This window comes from Puntigrus tetrazona, chromosome 24, assembly GCF_018831695.1.
Source record: "Puntigrus tetrazona isolate hp1 chromosome 24, ASM1883169v1, whole genome shotgun sequence".
Taxonomy (NCBI): domain Eukaryota; kingdom Metazoa; phylum Chordata; class Actinopteri; order Cypriniformes; family Cyprinidae; genus Puntigrus; species Puntigrus tetrazona.
In genome coordinates, this window is record NC_056722.1 from 9,391,225 (window position 1) to 9,416,401 (window position 25,177).

The 25,177-nt window shown below is 38.0% G+C and overlaps 1 long non-coding RNA gene across 1 annotated transcript in view; it reads left to right on the forward strand.

Annotated features, from left to right (window-relative positions):
- Positions 1 to 25,177, forward strand: part of LOC122329556 — a 74,211-nt gene that overhangs the window by 14,152 nt on the left and 34,882 nt on the right. The window contains exon 2 of the long non-coding RNA XR_006247922.1: positions 3,282 to 3,363. This is a non-coding gene — a long non-coding RNA (uncharacterized LOC122329556). The remainder of the gene's footprint in view (positions 1 to 3,281; positions 3,364 to 25,177) is intronic.

Consider the following 25,177-nt stretch of genomic DNA (forward strand, 5'->3'; position numbering starts at 1 on the left):
TTGCAGAGAAAATATCTGTGATTCTTGGGATTTTCACTTTTCCATTGATGCCTTCTAAATAGATTTCACAAAAGACACTAGTATCAATTAGTCATACGCCCGGTTTCATAGACAGGGCTTAGCTTAACCCAGGATTAGGCCATAGTTCAGTTAGTTCAGGCATTTAAGCATTCATTTTTTTTTTACTTGGTCTGACAAAACAAAGACACTGACATGTTTTAAGATCAGTTAGTACAAGTTATTTCAGTTGAAACCCAAGATTTACGTTTTTGTGATGGACTTGGCTTAATCCTTGTCTGTGAAACTGAGAGATAGTCTTTTAGAGCACAAGATTTATTCAAATCATCACAACACATTTTATTGTTTTAAATAGGACTGTATTATAGGATTATTGTATTAAATTATTGTATATGATTTATTATCTATCTATCTATCTATCTATCTATCTATCTATCTATCTCTCTCTCTCTCTGTATATATATATATATATATATATATATATATATATATATATATATATATATATATATATATTTATTATTATATTATTTATAGTTTTTTTATCTGATCATTTTCTCTGAGCATGGCCTGATTCTAAAAGTGTGCAGCTTCTTCATCTTCAAACTGCAATCAGGCATACATGTATGTGTGTAGATTAAAGAAACATTGTTTCAAGCATCTCTCACTGGCTCTGACACACACACACACACACACACACACACACACACACAAGCCACATGTTCATTTAACACCTTCAAACAGAACAAATCTGCTGTCTGACCCCCTCTCACATTCTGAATGTTTATGCATAATTGAAAATCATTATGTAAAACATTTAGCATTTTCTAGAGCGCCCTTTGTATGTCACGGGGAAGAAACACTTAGACAGGCATGAGTCCTTCATTTAATCATCCGTCTCTCTGTGGTCCTCACACTCTGTAATCTGACTGACACAATAAAGGACATTTAGCCCTTACAAAGGCCTACCAGTCAGAACGCCTGCCCTGCCTCCTTATCTCTCAAGTGCAGCCATTACCACGGCCTCTTCTTATTGGATACGAGGCATCATTTCAAGAGCATAAGTGTGGGATCGTCAGGCATAAAATACTGCCTTTCCACCTTGCGAATGTCCTTTACCTCAGAGGGTCAGGAGACATCGCCACAGACCTCCTTTTGCTTCGTTGGACGTGTTTGGTGGATGCATTTATAAAACGACTCGCACGGCATTCAAGCTACAGCGGCATCCGAAGCCAATCTACCGATTGAAACTCGCCTCTACGCTAGTACAGCAAATAAAATGCTGAGTTACAAGACAAAGACACAATAGTTGCATGATGAATGGGGCCTTCCTGCTCAGAGAAACACAGCAAAGCTCTTCAATTTGCCGCATCTGCACCGTTTCAATAATTCATGGCGTTTGGTGGCATTTTAATGTTTTATAAGTAAATTGTGTACTCTTATGGAACACGGAATGGCATTTCATTCGCAGCTGTTGGGTGTTCACTTTATCTTTCATAAACAAGCTAAACACGGATGCTGCCGTAATGCGTTTCTGCACAGCCTGTTAACCCTTCGTTGTGCCTGCCTGCCTGCCTGCATCAGTCGTGTCGTTTTTTTTTTTCTTTCTTCGAACCCATTTGCTTTCACGTCCTTGCTCGGCCTCCGAAGATAACTCGCCGTTGACGTCATTCCCGACACGGGGCCACGGTGCGAGCAACTCCATGTGAATGCTACAATTAGCAACCACCGTTTTTGCAACTTATCATTTAGGATGTGGCTAAAGACGATAAAAAAAAGCACGAAAGGGCACGACGTCTGCATCTCCGTCGTCTTCGCGTTCCACCGTTCCATCATCTGCGTTTGCGTTCAGCTCTGTGACTGATTATCATTACCTTTTCTTGCAAATATCTGGCTCATTACGACTAGCTAGCTGCCAACGCGAGCGCACCAAGCCCATCTCTCTGGGAGAGGAGGAGAGATAGGCCCAGCCTAGCCTCTTGCATTTGGCTATTAAACACAATGAATGTGCTGCTTTGTTATTAACATCTGTTCATCAGGGATGGAGGCTGGATAATCACCCCTCACACCTTCTGTTTCTACACTCCAACTCCGGCAATCACGACCATCATTTGGCAGCTGGTTGAAGCCACTAATGTCTCTCTTTCCCCTACATTCTCTCATTTCTCTCTCTCTCTTTTGCTCATTTCCTACAGCTTGTTTTTCCCTCCCTAACCCTTTTATCCCGCTTTCCCGTTCTCGCTAACAATGTTTACATTCAAAGATTTTCATCAATGCAAGTTTAGTTCAATCCGAGCGCAGATTCTTAACGTATTATGTACTTGTAACACCTCTTTTTTACCTCTGGACGTTCCGTTTATATCTACAGTGGTTGCGATAGATTCATTTTCTCTTAAATATTCTCAAAAAGTTGTCACCTTCGAGTTGAAATGGAAATATCGTAACTATGAGAGTGGCCAAATATGTATTAACGTAATAAATCTTGTTATATGACTCTAGAAGACTTTTTTTTTATGTTGTCATTCAATTGGGCCTTCAGAAATCATACTGATTTGCTGCTCAGGAAACATTTCTGATTATTATCAATGTTGAACATATTTGTGCCTCTTCATAATTTCGGTCTAGTTTAAGATTAAATATATCAATACTTTTATTGAAAAAAGTGCCATTAAATTGATTCAAGTGGCAGTGAAGATATGCGTATGTATCACAGATTATTTATATTTAAAAAAAATTATATTCTTTAACTTTGGACTTATCATGAAATAAGTTAAAGTATCACGGTTTCCTCAAAAAATATCATGCAAACAAGGTTTTCAGTGTTGATAATAATAAGAACCATAAGTAATAATTGATCACAAATAACAACTGATAATAACTAAGCAATAATTAAGATCATGTGACACTGAAGACTATCTAGCATCATTCACAAAAAATAATTAGCATTTTTAAAATATATTTCATAGAAATCCACTATTTTAAGTGTATTATTTATTTCACAAACTAATGTTTTTTTATCAGTTCAGCCTTCTTTTACAAAATATATATATATATAAATAACCAAAAAGACACTTTTATTTTAAATATTTGACCACTGGTGTGTATATAAAAGAATAAATGTGAACTTTTTTTTTTACTATAATACACTACATACTGTACACGATTGACACAATTAATAATTGTCATTTGAATTCGAATTTTGAAAGATTTTTTAGTTATTTGGTTTTATTGCTCACAACATGCCCGTCCGTTGTTTTGTTCAGGATACTTCAGTGACGTGTTTCCAGCCTGAATGCGTGACACACCGCTCAACTTCTGGATGCACTTGAAGGCAGGAGAATTACGGTGAGTTGCATTTCTATTTTTTTCACTTAACATGCAATCAACTTCAAACGCTGCATTCCGCTGAGAATATCTATATACTCGTGCATTAGATAATTTGTAAAAATATTTCCGCACATGTCAAAACTGCCGTTTTAGCGTCAACGTTATCTGGGCAGCTTGAAGCCTTTTCAGAGAAATTGACTGAGTCAGCAGACTAAGAAAGTTAGACATCACAGCAAGACATCTCAGTGCGTAACTGACAAGCTTGCCTTTCTGACATACTTAAAAATAATAGGAAAAAAACGTCTTAGCAAAAGAGACAAGAGTTAGTGCTAACGTAACATATTAGCTACGAAGCCTTTCTTTACCAAATGATTACACATTTCTAGATTCAAAGTTGTCTTGCATTTATCTTTTTGCTCATTTAAACTTTGCAAAGCAGTGTGATTCCCAGAAATTCCCTTTTTTTTTATTTAAGAGCATTTCTTTATTCGTTTATTTATGTACAGTACGCTTTTTCAGTTACGATGGAAACAAACCGTTGGACCTCACCACCAAATATTTCAGAAGAGCGAACTGAAAAACAAACTTTTTTTTTATGACACATTTCCATCTCACAGATGTTTTATATCATAATTGGTGTGTTGATGTGACATCTCAATTGCTTTTTGGATCGTGCCGAGATTTGAACCGGGACATTCTTTGGCTGTAACGTCCTACATCCGCTACGCGCGCACAGTTGGCCTGACTGTAAGTAACTTGTCTTTCTGATGGCGGTGAGCCGTTAGATTTACTGATGGGGTCTGCGCGCCTCTCGCTGGGTGGTGGAGCTAAACTTGCTCCGCTGCATCAGCCGCAGATGTTGTGAAGAGCAAAGCAGCTACAAGCGTGTGCGCGGCGTTCAGAAATGGAGAGCGATTCCCTCTGAGACGCCAGATGACATTCGGGTCAATTTAGCAGTTAAATAAGAGTGAGTCCTCTGGGGGATGCTTGTTACAGTTATTTCCGAGGTACTATTCACAGCGTTTCTCCTTTAATGCCAGCTATAGCAGCAATGAGTAACCAGCCTCGAGATTGAGTCGTCATGGGTTTGTAAATGTTTTAACAATGTTTCTGAGCTGCATGAATCAGTTAACACGGGACGGAACGCGCTTCTGTGTATGTCTTTTCACGCATGTCTGTCTGTGGTGTGTGTGTGTAGCTGCGTTACGCAACTTTTTTAACGGTAAAATGCAATTGGTCAATTTGCGCATGTACGTTCGCGACTTTTTATCCATCGTTGCATTTTTTCTAATGAGGTAAAATTACATCTCCTGTAAATTAATAGAACAAAACGCATCTGTGTTTGCATTTAATGCCGTATACAAATATAATGTGGGGCGAATATAAAAAATGTCATCTATAATAAAAACGGTAATATAGCAGTTTAACATACAACACTAATACAACAGTTCAGAAGTTTTGAGATCAGTAAGACTTTGTATTGCTTTTAAAAAAAAAAAAACTTTTATGCTTAGCAAGGCTGCATTTGATTCATTAAAAATACAGTAAAAACTGTGAAATATTATAGCAATTGAAAAATGTATTTTAATATATTTTAAATTGTAATTTATTGCTGCTTATTTATTTACTGCATTTATTTGAAATACAAGACACATTGTTGATATTTTTGTCACATTTGATCGACTGAATTGCTGAATAAAAATAATTCTTTAATAGAAAATTCTTACAAACCACAATTACTTTTATTAGTAGCGTATATGTATAACTCTATATTACAAAATTATACATTAAACTATTTCCTAACCTATATTTCACATTTTGAGGACTTTACTGTTGTTTAAAATATAAATAATACAATACTAATAACCACAATATTACCAAACGTCTTTCTAAATGGTGTTTGAATATGGAGACATTTGTGGATTTACGTGTCGTGCGGCCTACTACGGTTATTTATTTATTTATTTTTTGGTATGTTCGAATTTTTCGAAAAACATACGACGCGTGTTGTGTGTTCACGCTCATGCCAGTGCGCGCAGATCGTGGGCAGATCCGAGAGTCGCCCAGCGTCAGCTCCGGCCTGGCTGCTTGGCGTTCTGCTCCTCCTTCTGTCATACACAGGAAGAGCTTGACTCCAGCATCTGTGTCTCCGTTCGTTATGTCTAAATCAGCACTCTGCGCTCTGACAGAGGACTGGAACAGAACATAATGTCTTCTCCCTTTGTGAGGGGCCGCGGCGGCCCAGCACCCCGTACGAGTGGGGGAGCGGAGGGAGGAAGCCGTTCTCCGAGGACGTTTTCAAACGGCTGTCAGATCCTTCCTCCGCCGTTCGGGAAACCTGCACCATGCACCATGCTGATTTGTCACTCAAAATGGCTGACATGGCTTGTTATTGTATGAAAGGTCGTTTTTTTTTGGGGGGGTTCTCTTTTTTGACTGTTTATTTTTTGCCGGTTTTACTTTGCACCAGTCTTGCAGAGAAAGGCAAAGAGCGCATGAATCTCATGGGTGACCATATGCAGGATGACTGCAGCGTTTTACCATATGTTCGTAGCATACATGGCGTGCGGGGGGGGGGCTAGTGTTGCATGATGGAATATGAGGCGGATCTCGCGTGTTTAATTGTACATATTCACATAAATGGTTATGTATCATGCGATGCTTTCTAAAAACTGCCTCGTGACACATGCATGTGTTTATGTATGTTGTGCGGTTAAACTAGACAAAAACAAATTTGGCTGATTTTATTGACATTTTTACAAGGTGTAACAGTATTGCAACAGACGTGTTTCATAGGCTACTGGCTTTTATTGTAAGCCTTTACAAGAATATATCATTTTAAATCTCATCAAGAAACAATAACGTCTCTTTGTGTAATAAACAAACCACTGGCATAAATCTGCTGTTAGTGTGTAAGCCTATTAAAGCAGTTAAACATACAGTAAAATTCAAGCATAAAAAGTATAATACGGTATTATTGAAGTGCTCAAATAATATATAAACTGTAAACGTTATTATGATGTAGAGATCACCTACTGGTATAACTGTATAATAAAAAAAAACATTAATCTAGTAGTTTAATGAGAGTGTATGTCAAAGTATAAGCTGTTGGATGAAAGTATATATCTAGTAAATTAAGAGTATATGTTATATTGCAGTATAGTGTAGTTGGGATACAGAAAAAAAATAAAAATGAATAAAAATAGATTGGAAGCATAATCAAAGCACACTTTTTCTAAAACAAAACGTGGGCCAGTTTAATTCCAAACAAGTATATTACAAGAAAGAGTAAAACATTCGCTGCTCTCAATTAACACAAAAACAAAACATTTTGTCACATCTGTTTTAAGTTTAGCAGAAATGTCTTTTATTTTAAAGTTTGTCATAGTCATAGCTGCATGCCATATGTCGTAATTACCATAATTCCGGCATGTCAACATGTGACGTACTTCTTGTGCATCTTACACTATCAAATGACCGATTCAGATTCATATGTGATCCTGGACCACGAAACTTAATGTCAGTTTTTTTGGCGTGCTTTAAAAATACCCGTTCTACTTACGGCTGGTTTTGTGGTCCAGGGTCACATACTTAAGAGCTACCTCCCAGGACTGGGAACAGCTCTGAGTAGAGTTGCCGGAATTGTATTAATTACGATATTTCTCGTTTTGCTGTGATTCCTTGTCCCCCCTTATATGAAATCGCCATGTGCTTCATGTGTCTTGGTGCAACTGGTTCATTGTCTTCATTACTTTCAGGTGTGTCTTGTTTAGTCATATTGCCCTAGTCATATTTAACAATAAAACTGTACATGGGTTCTCAATTCACCATCAGCGGATAAAAGCGCATTGCATGAATCCCAGCGCATGTTATATGATCAGACATCGGTTTAGAATTTAAAATACAAACACATTTTATAGATTTTGAGCTAAGCACACATTCTACAGATTACAGCAATAATTTCATGTTTATAAGTCAAAAACAACTTTTTGTGTTGCAATAGGCCATCTTTCATCTCTATCGATCCTCTTTTCTTTCTCGGAGACAGCAACAGTAAAACTTCAACTAATAAAAGCGCTTTCACAGACCAAGTTATTATTTATGCTTTTCCAGCCTTGCGTGTGCGAAACTCAGCGTTTGCATATTGTATGAATATGTGAGTATATATGTCCTACCCCCGTTGTTTGTTTGTGTTCCTTTTATAATTGAAAAATGTCGACTCAGATGGTCTCCATCTGTTTTGTGAAAAGCAGCGTGACCACAAATAACCATGACCTTTTAAAAACTGCTCATTGGCACTGAGGAGCTCAATCTGAATAGCAAATACACTTCAAAAGTTCGACAGATGCTGGAAACTAATTACGGCAAAAGAGGCTCCAGTTATAAAACAAAAAGCTGTACAATTTGTGTCTGAACAGGTAAATGAAAATAGTTCAAAATAAAATCACTGGGGTTTTGTGGTTTTTATTCTCAAGTGTGTTAGCTTTTATGCAGTCTCTCGCTTAGCCAGACTTTCAGACTGACGGCAAAAGGATCGCTTTGAATGGTCAATGCCCACCCAAGAAGCCATTAGACTAAGGCGACCGATCACGTATCGTTTTGTGCCGCGTCACGTTTAGGTACGTGGAAACGTCCCCACGATAACAGACCAGTGTGTATCTTAAAGAGTTCATGCTGCGAACTTTAAATATTTAATATACTTTCAAAATCTAGCGTTTAGTTGATCCTGATAAGCGCTCATTGTCACAGCTGTAAACATGGCGGCTTTCTTCTTTCGTTGGCGCCACCGCATCGCATTAAAGCATGTGACACGCGTTTACTGGAAATTTAGTGGAATTCGACCAATCAGATTGGTGCAAACTCCTGAAGTGTTTCCAGTTTCGCGCGCCTTACACATCAGACATTCAGCCAATGGTTTGCGGGCATGACAAACGAGGTTGAGACTAACTTATATGCCAATCAAGTCTTAATTTAGTCATCTTCATGTCATTCCAAAACCATAACACTTTGGATAAGATACTTTTCTTTGGTTAAACTATTTTAAGAAATATTTACTGAAGAGGTTTGCATCCTTCTCGGTAATACAACAAAAAAGGGTCATATTTAAATGAACTGGCTTTATTCAAGTGAAAAAAATCTACCGGCAAAACTTTTTTCTTTTCTTTTTATCCCCAAAGAGAACTTTAGACATTATAGCAGAATAGACAAGACAGAACATAATACAATACAGTAATAGTGATATTACTGTAATACAAATATTTTTGAAGAGAGAAATGGTTTTCGTTAGAAATTGCCGTTGTTGACTGTTACAATTACGTTACCACTTTAGTTTTCTTTTACAGCGTTAAGTCCTCTTCGATAACTATAAAGAATACAATAATAAAAAATCATTCTCAGAATTAAAGAATAGCAGGGAACAGAGAAACAATATAGTTTTTTTACCCATCTGATACAAACAAACATCGGCAGCCAATCAGAATCCATCCTGCTATAATGAGCTTGAGAATTTAAAGCGGCAGAAACACATACACTTAATTAAACAGAAAATATAATTTGCTGGTGCGTAGGCTATTAACTTTATCTTTATAGTTATCGTGCTTGACGTGAATGGGCCTTTAAACGTTCATTCTGATATCCATATTGGGCCACATCGCTAGTCTGGATTTAATCAATTAGGCCATGCCAATAAAATCGCAAAAAAAATTACGGAAAACTATCTTAGATACTGCAGACTTCCATATCTGTCACTGACTGCTAGCAAATAAAAAATCATGGCTTACAGCTGTGACGTAAACTAAATTCTATATATAAAAAAATAAATAAATAGGAGATGCCCATTTATAGCACCTACAATTTCAACAGGATGCTTGTCAATACAAGAATGAAAACTAAGCACTTTAAAGGGGTCTTTAATATTCTTTTATATTCAATATAAAGCAACTTTTTAACATCCTCCGTAAGTTGATTTCCACACTACTCTGCATTTCCATAAACAAGCTGTCGGTGTTTGACTTTTACCTCCAAATGACCGTTCTTCTTTTGCCATGCTTCACGAGCTTTGCATTTCCCTCCGCTTGTCCAGGCTGTAAATTAGATTGTTTAAAAGTCATTCTGCCCACCTTAATTGACATCGTTTCCCTCACATCTTGACCTAACTGCCCATGGCAATGTTCATTACCCCCGTTTCTCTCGCAGTCACTGCATTTCACGTGTATTCACCTCACATCTCCCGTCAGTCGCCCCCGAGAGAGGAAAAACCTCTCCATTACTTCTACATCTCATCTCAGACTTAATGGACAGCATTCAGCATTTCACTCTATTCTTTTTCCATAACATCAACATTTGCCTGCCTGAAATGGATGCTAAAATATAAAAATAAAGAAAACAAAAGCAGATGGTTCAATTTGCCTGTAGTGCTGCACTGAGGTGTTAAAGCAATGCCCTTATGTGCTTGGCTCCCAGTATCAAGAGGAAACACGGGCGAAGCCGTAAACACATACACCGGCGGGCCCCGTTCCTGTGTCACGTGGATAAACAGGGCCAGATGAGAGAGATGGATAACAGGGAGCAGATAGATTTACCTCAGGCACTGCAGTGGCCTGCTAAACTCAGGGGGGGTCCTAAAAGAGTGTGTCCTGTCTTCGTCCAACCTGAGAACAGCAAGGGGCTAAACATGTTCCACCTCAGCGCTTCTAGCGTGCTAAGAGAGCCATTAGAGTCAAGACACGAGCGCGAGCTAAAGAGAAAAGAGACGGGACCTCGGGCTGGCGGCGGTACAAGCCCGAACTCGCCCAGAGCGCCGCGAGAGAGAACGACGTAGAGACTAAGAGACTTCTTCGTGGCCTGTTGGAGTTGACCCCACCGCGGGAGGCCGCGTAACAGGGGGGCTGGAAGTCCAGTACATGCCATCAAAGAGAATGAGAGAAAATGAATACCTCAGCCAAGAACATTCACACTCACTCACACACACACACACACTCAGACATGTTAGGTTTTAACACACATGTTGAATGAATGTTACTGTGTGTTTGTCATGAGCGATGGCTTCCTCTTCTCAGGGATTCAGCATGGGGCCAAATTCTGTTGTCTGTTTGGATTTGATAGATGACTCCTTGCAAACAGGAAACAGGAAATAAAGCATAGTGCAGTCAGACCAATCATACCAAACACTCAGAATATACAGGGGTCATTGTGTGAAGCGGATGCCTTTTCCATTTCCAGAAGGGTATGTTTTTTAGACTGTTGAGCAAGTTAAAACTTTTCACGAAGAATGTCTTAAGAGTTTTCCAAAAGTTTAGGATTTCTGCTTTTGTTTCGATTACATTCGTTTTAACTTTTCAAATGATTGCTTTATAGTTAGAACTATTTTTGCATTTGTGATCACTCTAAAAGATATTTATTAGAAACATTTAATGCATTTCTTTCGGTATTCAAGAATGTGTATTATAGCTGAAAAACAAGCACAACTCTTTAAAAGTGGTTATTTTCCAGTATTTTTGAATTTTTTTAAATCTTCAAATATTCCATTAGACGAATTGAGTGCTACTAAATTACATTGTGCCATCTCAAAGCAAATTTAAACACATTCACAATTAAATATGAATTCAAAGGTTGACAGTTTGACAGTTGATTATACATTACTAGCTTTGTCAGTGTCATGACTAAGGTGGTTATTAGAGGTTTTAATGGTGATGTTTCTACAAATTCCAAATTTTCAATAGCTATTATTTATTTAGGTAATTCTTGTTTTGAAGTGTCCTTGTTACACGTTACGTTATTATAGTAGTAACAAACAGTAAAATACAAGCAACTACTCCTAAACCTATGTTCAACGTATCGTTTATTAATAGCATTCATTTGTGTAACTATTCTATAGCAAGAACATCTTAAAATACAGTCCAACCTTTGTTTACTATACACGTCATCTAGAGGTAAATATTAATAAACTCTTAATTTGCGACTTATTAATAGTAATAAGCAGAATAATTCATTGTTGTGTCATTTAAAAGTATTAATAAACAGCCAATATGCATGCTAATCAGGATTTAGATTATAGTGAGAACTGGCCCTAAACTGAAGTGTTACCAAAAAGCGTAACAAGCAGTTTTTGTGGTTTCATGATCTCCCTATTCAATTAGACAGGACTTGCATAACCAAAATAACTGCCTGGGGATTTACAAATATGGACGCCAAGTAAATAGACTTTCCTTAAAAGGAACTTTAGATATTGTAAAGGGCCATTTCATTTTGGGTCGTTATAGTATTGGTCTGGATTTTATTTCAAGGACGGACCAATTTAGAATCAATTATAAATCTAATGGGTTGCCAAATGAACAACATCCTCAGCTGTCTAATTAGTCAACTTGCGACCCTTTTCATTTAAACTGATTCTCTCTTGAGCCTGTGTTTTGGTTGCCTTTCGGGTCTGAGGCTCAGAGCCGACAACTTGTAAACTTTTGTACGTCATTCATTTAAAAGCCTCAATGTTTCCAATTACTCAAAACAACAGCGTAAGACTTAACCGCCCCAATGACATCTTTTTTAGATTTCCTAACCGCATACATAGTCGAAGCACAACCAACACAATGTTCTTCCGCATGAAAATAGAGAGCCAAAATTGACATTGTGTTGCTTTAAGATCATGAAAATACTAATTATTAATGTAACAGGGCTGACATTTTAAGCTGTGAAATAAGTCACAGACTGATAAATGTTCACTGGTAGCCAAAGCAGGTCACTCAAACGGTGAAGAAAAACAAAAAAGGGGTAGAAAACTAGTTTTTCAGTCACTCTCACTAGGGTCACTGTCCTGAATGTGGGGCTGTAGTGTTGACCTACCAAAGGTCAGCTTCAAAAACTCACATTAAAAAAAAAGCTCCCAAGCACAAAGACTTCCCTGATTCTGTGTTGTTGACTTTAACACACAGTGGCCCCTGGCTCCTGAACCCGCCGGCCTTGAGGGAGGAGTCCAACAATGTTTCTTGAGTGAAGTTCTCTCAGCAGGTGGAACTTCAAACAGGTCTCAGACCAGGGCCACCTCTGGAGGCCGGCCAGGGATCGGATGGCTGTTGTGGGGGCTGTCCTCGGTTTGACCCGCTGAAAAAAAATGCGGGCTTGTTCCACACAATTGCAGCTCCCTACTTTAAAATAACACCATAACGTCCGGGAGGGTGCGCCCTGAATCGTTGCCCCCTAGACACAAACGCCCCGCTTCATTGGTTCCTGCCTTTGAAAGAGAAATGCTTGAGATGAATCCGAATGTGTCGGAACATATGTAGACCAGGACAGTGTGTGAAAGTGACGTTCGTGACGTCAGAAATGAGAGATAGTGAGAATGCACCAGTGTCTTTGATCTTAAACTGTTCAATTTGGTTTATTGTTTGTGCTTAAAAATCCTAAGAGGAATATCAAATGCACTAAGTTAACGTACTTTAAGGAAGGCAAAGATGTCCATGTAGGAGATGACCATCTGTCTTTTTTAGGTATTCTGATTCATGACCCAAACTTGACCCTTCTTCTCTGACAGAGTCATCAGAATGAAAACATCCTGCAGTGGGGATGGCTGTTCAATGCCTGAAACATGCTCAGGAACAAGGCTTTCCATCTTACTGGCTCGATTTCAAAAGGCCCAGCAGAATGCAAAACATGTCTTAAATGTGCTGAGCAGACCAGGGTAGACAGAACAGCTCAGTAACTCATCACTGTATCTGCTGGATCTTCTAACTTTCATCAGAGTGTTAGTAGAGTATTAGTAGATTGGTAGGGTTAGGTTTAGAATAAGTTGACATGTCCTTAAAAAAGTTACCTATAGTCAGTAGAATGTACTTTGGGAGATCATCGCAATAAAGAGTTAGCAGCTAATAGTCTACTTATACTCTAATTACAGTTAGTTGACATGTAGGTGCAAAGTTACTTATTGTCAACAGAATTTTCATAAGAAACCTTTAAAATATAGTGTTTCTATCATCAAAATACTGCATATCTTAACTGTTAACAAAACTAATATGTTGATCTCTATTACATGAATAGTAGCTGTTGTATAAAAAATAGAGTTGACACTAATGATTAATCATGATTTCTCTGTTTAGAAATAAAATTAAACAGTAATAAGCAGTCTTCTAAATGACTCAGAAATTAGTGCATTACATATATAGAACATCTCCCCAAACAACTATTTTAAAACCCCCATTGTAGACTGTCCCAAAGTAACTGTTTATCTGATTTTCCAACCCGAAAATTTATTTTATACATAAAGCTATTTATTTTAAAGTATATATTTATTAAAAAAAATATTATTCTGAACGTGACTGTATCTATTAAACAAATATTTGCTAAAAATGCGTTTTTAATTAGTTTTCAATGTATGTAAAGCTTTGGAAAATCTATTTAAACATGAATCTTAACACTACAAGCCTATCAAAGACTGTGAATCTCTGCCATTCTGGCTTCATTTTCATTTGTGTGGAATTGTACCCTGAGTGAGGTCCATAGGTTTTTGTCAGTTTTAGTAAAAAAACAAAGAAACAAACAAACAACGAACACCCTTAACTCGATTTAAATGTGCAAATGAAAAGGCATACTTATAAGATGTAGAATCTATTACAGTGTGCGGTGTGCTGCTATGATGAAGGAAATTCCAACGAACACAACATAGCCTAATTTCTTTCTAATTCAGCCAGATCAGCCAGTGCGTCTTCCAGGGAACACAAAATCCATTTAAAAGTGCGCGGATATCAAAGGCCTTATACAAATGTTCTCATCAAAGCAGTCAGACAAAGAGAAAAAGACTCTGGCGTCCTGACTGTGATAGTGCGTTTCATCAATACAGCAAAAGAGGAAAAGAGGACGCACACGCTCATACATGCATGTTCTTTATGTTAGCAAATTGCATATTTTCTTGGAAAAAGGAATATGAAGAGAGATAATGACTGTGAAGAATAAAGACACAATAAAAGGCCATTTTATTGTGATCGACAAGGAACCCATTTGAGATGATGCAGTGAGGAAACGAGGAAAGGGAGTGAATGCTATTTGATCTGATGCTGATTATCCAGCAATTTGAATTGGTGATATGAACTCAAGATAATCTTCGGGGGGCTATTTGAAACAGGGGAGAGGGGGCGTAGTCCCGGATGAAAAATGTCTGGGTTTCAAAAAACACAGCAGGTACGTAGGTCACCCTGACTACCATCTCCGGTCCTGAAAGGCCTCGGCATTGTGAAGGACACCGGTTAGCGAGCAAAGCACTGGTCATTAGAGCCGGCCTTTCTAATCCAATCCTGGAAAACTCACCAGGCCAGCTCCAAGCCTAGGTTGTCATTTAAAGTCCCGTTTGTGCACACCAGAGGAGCTCTGAGGGCTCAATTGGCCAAAATTGCTCCTCTGGAGACTTCTGACTTCTGAACGTAGCTGATTTTGACTTCTTTTAGAGTTCCAAGGTCATTCAGCTGCGACGGGTGACTCGTTTTTAGGAAAGTTGTAAAGCAGTCTTGGCTTGAAAAAAAAAAAAAAAGGCCAGTTTAGACTGACATGAATTTATGTTGGTTTGGTGCTGGTCCACCACCATAGTCAAAGGCCTTTCTGGTTGACTTAGATGACCAAGAACAACTATCCCGTAATGTATCTGAAGATGAAACCAATCAAGGAAGAACATAACCTCAGGTGGTCAAACTCTACTTTTGTTCGGCTGCTGGTATCATGCAAATAAGGCTTCAGCGTCGTTGGATCTTATAGGTTCTGCCACCCTGGTGAGTGTTTATGGCTTTGTGGTTCTGTGGCGCTAGTTAGCTTCCAAGCTTCATCGATATCGAGTCAAGAGCAGGTGATGGTTGAAGCAGCGGCCTGATTATTTTTGCAAAGTAGATGGTGTTGAAACCAATCAAATGTGTCAGACAAAGACAGTGCTACATCCTCACCTTCCCATCCTGTCACCAGTACTGTTTTAACCAGTGGAAAAAATTGTTGAAGCACATTTTTGCGTTCAATTTAGTAGCTGAATTAAAAAAAAAAAAAAAAAAAAAAAAAATCAGCTGTCAGCCCCACATTACTTTACCCATCCATAAATTCAAGAGGCGAATTATCGCTTGATAGCGAGCATGTGGCTATTGAGGGACAGTGCTCTTTTTAATCGCCCTGCAGAACAAGCAGTCCATAAAGATGTCAAGACATTGTTAAATATTCATGGAGACAAATGAAGTAATGAATTAATGGACACATGAGTAATGGCCGGCTAATGTGATTAGAACAGACAAGTAATGCCCTTTGCCAGATCAATCTAACTCTGAGCATTAACCTGCAATATATCTTCTTCTCCCACATCACTGTGATTTAAACTGCGCTCTGTGCGCTGGAACGCCACGTTGAGAAATGATTCCACAAAACATACTATTACTTTATTTTGTAAACTTTGTAGAACAGCTGTTACGAGTTATGCATTTTAGACTTTTTTTTCTCTCTTTATGGCACAATGCACGCTGTTTTAATTGTGAGGTTGCTTTAAAAGTAAAACTGAAATAAAAGAAAGAAAGAAAGAAAGAAAAGAAAAAGAAAGAAAATATGACATTCATTTATTCATGAATAAATAAATACATACACTGAAATAACTATTTTTTATAGTCTTTGGGTGTGTGTGTGTGTGTGTGTGTGTGTTTAGTCTCCAAAGACTAAATGAGACTTTTATTTTAAGATAATTATTATTTGAATGCCGAATGAATGAAAATAAATGAATGACAATTCTATTTATAGGAATTATATTCTAATATAACATAACATATAACATAATCTAATATTTTTTAATATATTGATTTATAAAAAGAAATAAATCTACACACACACAGATAATATATATATATATATATATATATATATATATATATATATATATATATATATATATATATATATATATCCAAATAACAAGACTACAATTTTATTTAAATAGATTATTTGAATGAATGAAAGTAAATGAAAATTCTATACTAATTCAATTCCATAATATAATATTACATCATATAATCATATTTTAATATACGTTTTAAAATTAAATCTAAAAATAAATATGTGTGTATATACAAAAACAAAATTATTAATACTTCAAAACCAAGAATCCTTTCTTCCTCCCACAGGGGAATATGTGTGGAGGACCTTAGACACTCTGATCAATACACTGCTCTCAAACGCACTCTAGAGGTTAGCAGTGGTATTACAGAAGGTCTTTTTTTCCCTTGAAATGCTATCCCATAACCCCACAAAGGGGTTGGACAACGATACCCCAGAGATACTTGTGTTTATGAGTTTGCGGTGCGCTCGGGGCGCTAAAGTAAGGTGAAAGTGATGTGATACATGATGAGTGTTAGAATTACACGGAGACTGCAGAGAACGAGATAAATACGAGCAGGATGGGCAACACTGCGTTTTATTAGCGAGTGTCTACGGCTTTGATATAGTGTGTCTGCGGTCGTCTCTCGGTTTAAACCCCCGTTCCCCTGTAGCTTTATTAAGCTGGGCAGCTGAGCGCTGTCTGTTCCTCAAACAGACCTCCGCACCCCCACCTCACACACACACACACACACACACCCTGAGCAGCTGCACACACTATCTCAGTTTTGCCCCTCGCTTTGAAGTTCACTTTGTGTCCCACACCGATCAGGGCCACAGGCAAAATATCAACTCCAGTAATGACACAAGCAAACAGCGAGAGAGTTTATTTACATGGGTAAAGGGAAAGACACTTGTTTGAAGGCTTCAGAGAAAACAACATCCCTGCATTTGGACACAGCGGGGCTTCCGTCTGATTGACTGAGTGGACAAAGTTCTCGTAGTTCTCTTTTTGTTCGACGGCTTTTGAAATTCTCCCGGTCTGGGAATGGAACGCCTGTGGCAGAGGATGATAAATTAGAGGTACATACATTTCCCCACCCCAAAAAAAAAAAAATCAGTCGGCGCACGGCTCTCCGTGACGAGATTCTCCGAGATGCCGTAAAGACGGACGGCTCAGATTCATTTCCCCAAAAAATGAAGGGACAAAGAAAGTGTCACGCTCCGGAATCATACATTCATAGGCAGAACGGCACGCTATTGATATGGTTCATCATGTCTGCGTCGGCGGCGTAATATATAGCTTTATTTCACTCTGTGAGCTAATTCCGGAGAAAATAACGTTTTAAAGAAACACTTTCTCTCGTCGTAAACAATTCGAACGGCTATAATGTGTTATGCTGTCGAAAACGCAATCATACTCGATATGCATTCATTGCGGTCAGACGTCGGAACTAAATCGCGAATATTGAGTGAGAAAACGTAAATGAAAATGTGACATTATTCAAATGATGCCACTTTAATGTACTTAAATCTAAATTACCGGATTTCTGGAAAGCTGTCATCTCGATATAAATGGCTCATGAAATTCATAACACACCTCTGTGTTTATTAATGTTTATATACCTCATCTCATTTCTCCGGCTTTTATATAGGGTAAACAAATGCAAATCATTACCTTTCGTTTAATATTCTGTTTAAAATATCTCTAAATGTATTCCCGCGTTATTTTTTATGGACACCTCATTCCGCAATTGTTTTTGCAACTACGTGTCGACTAACTCTCGTTAGAGTATTACTAGACTGTTAGGTTAGGGTTGGTAGAGTAAGTTGACATGCGCTTGCAAAGTACTATCGAAATGTTGTTTATTAACCTCCTCTGGTCCCAGAACCATAAAGTGCTTGATGTCCTCTATAAACATTGTTCGAATGGCTTGTTGTAAATGGGAATGGGGGACGACACATGCTCCGAGAGCGCTCTTAACCTCCGCTTATGTGAAGTTACTTATAGAATGTCCTGAAGGTAAGTGCACAGCGGTGAAGACGAGCATCACAGTCGACTGTACCGGAGTAATCTCTGCACTCCACACCTACCACTGACAGGAGCGAGACCTCAGGAAGACCTCCGGACCTTTAGACAGCAGAGAGAAAGATAAGGTGCTTTTCACTGCGCACGTGCATAGGCGCTTATTTAAAGGGGTTTTATTAAACGCTATTTAACCTGTTCGGAAACTGCAAGTTCATTTAAGCTGCAGAGCACACACACACACACACACACACACACACACACACACACACACACAAATGAATTAGCAGAATATCTGAAATGCCCATGCCATACAAATGAACGAGGACTATGAAGCTCTAAAGAACAAAGGAAAGCAAAAGCGCTATATGAGGGCCAGTAAATGGTTTTATTATATTCTGTGTTATTTTGGGGTAAGCTATTCTATTCAAAAGGCAACATTTGTTTCTTGCCGAAAAATCAGCACGTATGAATCATTTCTGAAGTGGAACATTCAGCTTTGCCATCTTGGGAATAAATATTATTAGTATATTTTATCAAATATATATATATATATAATTTGTATATATAAATCTGTGTGTGTGTGTTTATGTATATATATATATATATATATATATATATATATATATATATATATATATATATATACACACACGTGTTTGTATTAAAATATACATTATAGATCTACACAGTACACACACATTTATTATTTATTTTACTTTTTCACTGCTTTAGACAGCACTTACTATATTATATATATATATATAAAAAGTATAATTTATAAAATAATTTTAGAATAGTGTGGGGATTGACCATTTCTGATGAATCGATGTGGATGTGCATATGGCTGTGAATATAATTTTTACAACGAGATCAGTAAGCAAACAAAAAAACTGAACTAAACAAAAATTACATTTGCGCGGTAAAGACCACTGCCATAAAAAGATACAAACAAAACTTAACTGACATGTTTTTGAAAAATACCCAGTGACTAAGTACGAAGCACGCAACTGTTGCTTTAATTGTCTCTGACTTTTAAAACCCTTCAGGAATACTCCAGAATTCAAAGAACTTCGCGAAGACGCTGCTTATGCGATCTGCTCATGTTCCTGTAGGAGCAGAAGGACAAAAGCTCTGGGAAACACCTCATCTTCAGCATTGAACTTTCAGCCCTTGCTCAAGAAATCCTCAGCCTAGGCCTAATGGCTTTTATCATAAATATCAAAGCTGGAAAGGTTATGCTTAGATGGATACTTCTTTTTGTCCTTTTTAGAGTGTGTTTGACTGATACTGCGCTCAGGCTAATAGACGTGGCCTGATGGAAGAGGTTTTGGTGCGACTGCGTTAACAAGCAGGTTACATGCGGAGGTAATGCAGCGCACATGAAATATCAATGCTCATGTAAAGGTTACTTCAATATAACTTTGCACTAATGCAGCTTTGTCTACGTGAGCAAGCGGCGAAGGAAGACACTACACATGGATTTCACGCGAACACTTTCACTTCTGGTCGACTGTTTTCATGCACTTTCACCGCTTCTGATCTATGACGCGTCATCGAAATCATTGATAATCCATTATTAAGCCTTCATCGACTTAGCATGATACCCATCAGCGTTGCCGTACCCCTGTCAAACCCATGTACATAATGACTTTATTACATAGCAATAATAAAGCAAGCCGTTCCCTCAGGGAAGCGCTCCAAATTAAATCAATACTTGACCCTGTGTCTATTACTCACCGTGACCGATCTCACGCGATTCGGACGACTGCTGCGTACGTGTCCCGAGAACCGCATTTTTTTTTTTTTACAGGCTGAATTGCCAGCGAACAAAAACAATACCTTTCCCCGGACTCCGGCTCCCAGGTGCCCATTAGCGGAGACCTTTGGGGACGTAGTAAAGTCTCCCGGGCAGGTCTTTCTGCCGCATCGAGTAAATGGGTCATTAGAGATGACACTAATGCATGATGCTGATTACCGGCCACACGCTTCCCTGCCCACCGATCCTGACCACACGACACCTGACCCCTCCGCCGCTCCGGCTGCATTAGGGGTAAATGATGAGGAAAAAGACGTGACCTTTCGGTGCGCGGCAGAGACTGACGACGTCGTGAGCGCGCTCGCCTTTCCGCACGATGAATGACTTGTTCTGAGAGTTTGTCTTGAGTTGCAACTTTAGAGGATATTTTTGCAGTGGAATAATGATATCGGCTTATATTAGAAGGCCAATTAGCAATGCGCTATTGGCATTATTGAGCAGAATGACACAAACGATGACTGCCTTCTGAAGAGTTGCATCTTTTGAACGAGAACTACTTTTTAAAGCATTAGGGTTAGGGTTGTAGAACTATTGTTTCAACAGGATAGCCAGAAATAAAGGTTTCAAAATGAGTTTTCCTTCTTTGTGATGCAAAAAACATTAAAGGGTTTTCAAAAGAAAGAAGCATTTTAATTAGCATTTGATATGTTGAACAACAGTTTTTTTTTCCACCACAAAGAACATTTCCTAGAATTGAGAGATTCCATGAGTGTTAAATGTTCAATGCTGGTAGACAGCGAAAACACTACATGAATTTTAAAATCTAAAAAGGATGGAAAAACATCACACACTCAACATCTTTTGTAGGAAAAAACTGGCCGTAACACACTGAAGGACTGAGGATCATTAACTACCAGACTTTAAAGTCATTCCAATCACAACAAACCATTCCAAATATGGCTCAAAATATCAAAAAGTAGAATTTTGAATCAAACTGTATGGAAGCGCGTCTGAAGTAAAAAAAAAATCTTTGTGTATGTGCTATATGTGACCATGGACCAAAAAATCAGTCATGAGTAAAAATACATTGTATGGGGTCAAAATGATTGATTATTCTTATTTGTCAAAAAATCATTAGCATATCAGGTAAAGATCGTGTTCCATTTCCTACCGTGAATATACTAAAACCTAATTTCTGATTATAATACGCATTGCTTAGAACTTAATCTGGACTGCTTTAAAAGTTGATTTTCAAAATAAAGTGTTACCAGGAATGTAAAATTAACGGTAACACTTTAGAATAGGAAACATTTATTCACTATTAACTATGACTTTTCCCTAAATAAACTCCTAATTTACTGCTTATTAATAGTTAGTAAGGTAGTTGTTAAGTATTGGGTAGGATTGGGGATGTAGAATATGGTCATGTAGAATAAGGCATTTATATGTTCTTAATTACTGTAATAGGTCTGTTAATAAGTGAATAATTGAGACCCTAAATTATAGTGTTACCAAATTATTAAAACTAAATCCTAAAAAAGCTAAATATTAATATTAATACCAAATACTCATAAAAATGCTCATAACATAACTGCTAAAACAAACAAAAATTTCAGTAAAATGTAAAATAGCTGATTTAATAAACCATGTATTGGTTTACTTATTGTAAGGATGAGATAATGATTGGGATGCTAACAAACAGGAATCTAGCAATGTATTTTAAATATTCCAGGATTATGAAAAAAATATATAAATAAATAAATTTGGATATTCTGGTTTAAAGTGAGGCACTTGCAGTGAAGCTGAATGGAGTAAACGTTACACTGTTTCAGCAGTGTGGCAACAACACAAACAATATGCACATTAACATGATTTTAGTGGTGAAAAATAACTTTTTCTCTGTAAATGACATCAGTGTCGTAACTTTTTTGCCACAACAATGTACTGCCCAAACGCCAAAATGACCATAAACTGTTAATAACAATACCTCAGTCATTACACAAGTTTAAACGGCGACAAAATAATACAAGCGCTTTTAAACAAATACAAACCGCATGTTCCTTTTAAACACTTATCACGCTGCAAATGCCGTCGAATGAGCTTAACTTATGTTGAACTTGAAACGGAGACACGCATCACTTTTAATCTGAAAATATAATATTTCTCTTTTTTTTGAGCGAGCGCGTTTTTGCGAAGTGTGTGAAGAGGGTTTCTGTTGATGCTTGTCACACCTACTGCGCGTCGGGCTCCTTGACCTGGCTCTGAGCGAACGTGCAAATGTGTGTTTGTGTGATCGAGAGTGTATTCGTCTGTCAGGAGAATGCAGTCCGACAGGTGATGTGGGTGAGTATTCCATTAAGCTGATACAGAATACCTTCCCAGCATGCCTCTGCCTGCGTTCCAAGATCAGGCCTGTCAAAGCCAGGGGCCGGCGTGATGGAGCGCTCCCACTATGGTGCATGCCGCCCTGGTTTTCACCCGTGCTCGACCGCTGATGCACCACCACTGGAGGCCAGCGGACCTCACAATGTAGTCCAGATGTAGAAGTGTGTACAGTAGGATCATGGGAGCACGCCGGCTTCTACCTCAGGGTCAGGGGAGTGGTTGAAAGCAGATTATGATATTATTTCCCCTCTGTCCTTGACTGACGGCCTCAGGAGATTGCGCTGTTTCCATTACAGCTACAGCACTTACGCCAATTTTTCAAGTCTGTCAGGCAGTAACATGTTGTGGCCAAAACTTCCCCAGCGGAGGCCTGGACTGACCACTCAGCATAAAGAAACATCACAGAACAAGACTTCAAATGGTTACTTAATTCTCATAGTCTGCTTTAGACATTCTACTAACTATAACTTGCTTTGTAACTACACGTCTCCGTAACTACAATTCTATAACTCTCATTAGCTTATTAGTAATAGAGTTAGGGTTAGGGAAACTATCGTTAGCCACACATCTTAAAAATAAAGCTTTTCAAAAGAAAGAAGCATTTTAATTAGCTTTTAATATGCTGAATAACTGTTTTTTTTCCCACCACAAAGAACATTTGCTAGAATCGAGAGATTCCATTAGTGTTAAATGTTCAATGCTGATAGAAAGCTAAAGGCTGGAAAACACTACACGAATTTTAAAATCTAAAAAGGATGGAAAAACATCACACACTCAACGTCTTTGTAGTAAAAACTGGCCGTAATACACCGAAGGACTGAGGATCATTAACTACCAGACTTTAAAGTCATTCCAATCACAACAAACCAGGACCTGCGAGACAAATGAAGACCGTTCCAAATATGGCTTAAAATATGAAACATTTTTGAGATACTCCAACTGTATGGAATCAGCGTCTGAAGTAAAAAAAAAAAAAATGTCTGTAACCATTCCCTATGCAATTTTCCATTAAATCTGTCAACTCAAATCTGTCAACTTTTTACAGTATTACCAGACTGGTTAGAGTTAGAGTGGAAGCAAAGCAATCAGTTAGGTTTAATATATATAACAATTAATATAACAATTTTAAGGAAAAAATGTCATGCAGCTTTTGGAGTAAAATTTTAAAAAGCTTTTTGGATCTTGCAAAACCACAGAATGTGATGTCACAGGGTTAGTTTGCTCCATCAGCAAGGGAAACAATCCAAGCTTTTTTTACTTTTTGAACGCACAAATGTTATTTTAACACATACATTTTGGTTTGCACCATTATATGGATGAATATTCAACATTGAACTGTTGAATCACTAAGTTTTGATCCTGGTAAAACAATGAAACATTGTTTTCATAAAGCAAGGCAATGTGATGTAAACAAGCAACGCTTCATACAATATCGTTCATGTTGCATCTTATTGTTATGTCATCTTATATCTTTCAGACATATTTGCATTACAATGGTTCGTTCACCAGTACCGGTGCATAACATTTTATGATCACCTATGAAAGCAACTAGCTTACCCGCTGTTAACAGGATTCTAAGTCTAATCACGTATCTGATCGAAAGTTTATCATTCTCTTGTGTTTTCAGTCTTGTCAGTTTAAACAGTGTTTTAAACCACTGAAGCGTAAGACAGCTTGAAAGAGACTCACTTGCTGTAAAAGCATTTCCGTGAACACGCACGAAAAAAGAAAGCTCAGACCACGCACAACTCTCTTTCGTGTCCCTATCAGCAGACGTGCACAAAATTATGTCAGAATGCTAATTTTGAAGAGCATCCTCATAAATGCGTTGTTTCTGACTCGCTCTTCACCCCAAACCAACGGGTTCAGGACTTCTTCCACCCATAACGGTAGTAGCTACCGTATCGGCTTGAATGCGTAAGCAGTTGGACTTATTCGGAGCCCTTTCAAAACAAACATGCGTTAAAAAAAAAGATCTGCTTATATTGCATCAATGGCCAACAAAGCAAAGCCAACCCTGTCACGTAAAGCTTACACCAAAGGTTGAAGTGGAAAGCAGTTTACCAAGTAATGTAAATGTAACCTACTATGTGTATTTCTACATTTATTTATGATTTGATTGGAACAAAATCAGAGCACGCTTGTGTTGAGGCTGAAATACGCGGTTTGCGAACTTCACAATGGCGCCACGGTGATGACAAAATGTTGAAAAATGTTATTTTCTTTGTGTACAAAAGGATCCTCGTAGCTTCGTAATGTTGAATCGCTAATGGCAGATGGGATATTTTTGATACTTGACAGTGTTCATTATGTGGCAGTCAATGGAAATTGTGTTCCGAAGACGAACAAGGCTTTTACAGGTTTGGAACGACATGGGGGGGGAAAGTGATTAATGATAAAATGTTCATTTTAGGGTGGAGTAACCCTTCAAGATAGCGTGTTGCAATGTAATTACGGTCGGCAGAACGTTTAAAATGGACTATCGAAATAAAGTGCTGCCAATTCTGCCAGAGGTAGGAAGTTTTTATCTTTCGTGCTTTTGCAAATCGCTACAGCGCTGAACGTCGACTCCAAATCGTTTTATTGAAATGCAAAGTGTATTTATCTTTTGTGAGTTTAAAAGCTCCCGAGTTTATTTTGTGCAATTATTGTGATATTAGTGCGAGCGTTTCCCTACTAAATGAGGTGGAGCAGTTTTGTTTATGCTAAGGGAGAAATATTAATCTTTAATACTTCGCGTGGGATGGGGTTGGCAGATTGACCCAGTAAGAGTCGTGTTCGGGTGGGGTTGGGGGGTCTCCATGAGAGATAGAGCTGTGCTTTCTGACAGATGTAATAGTCGAAGT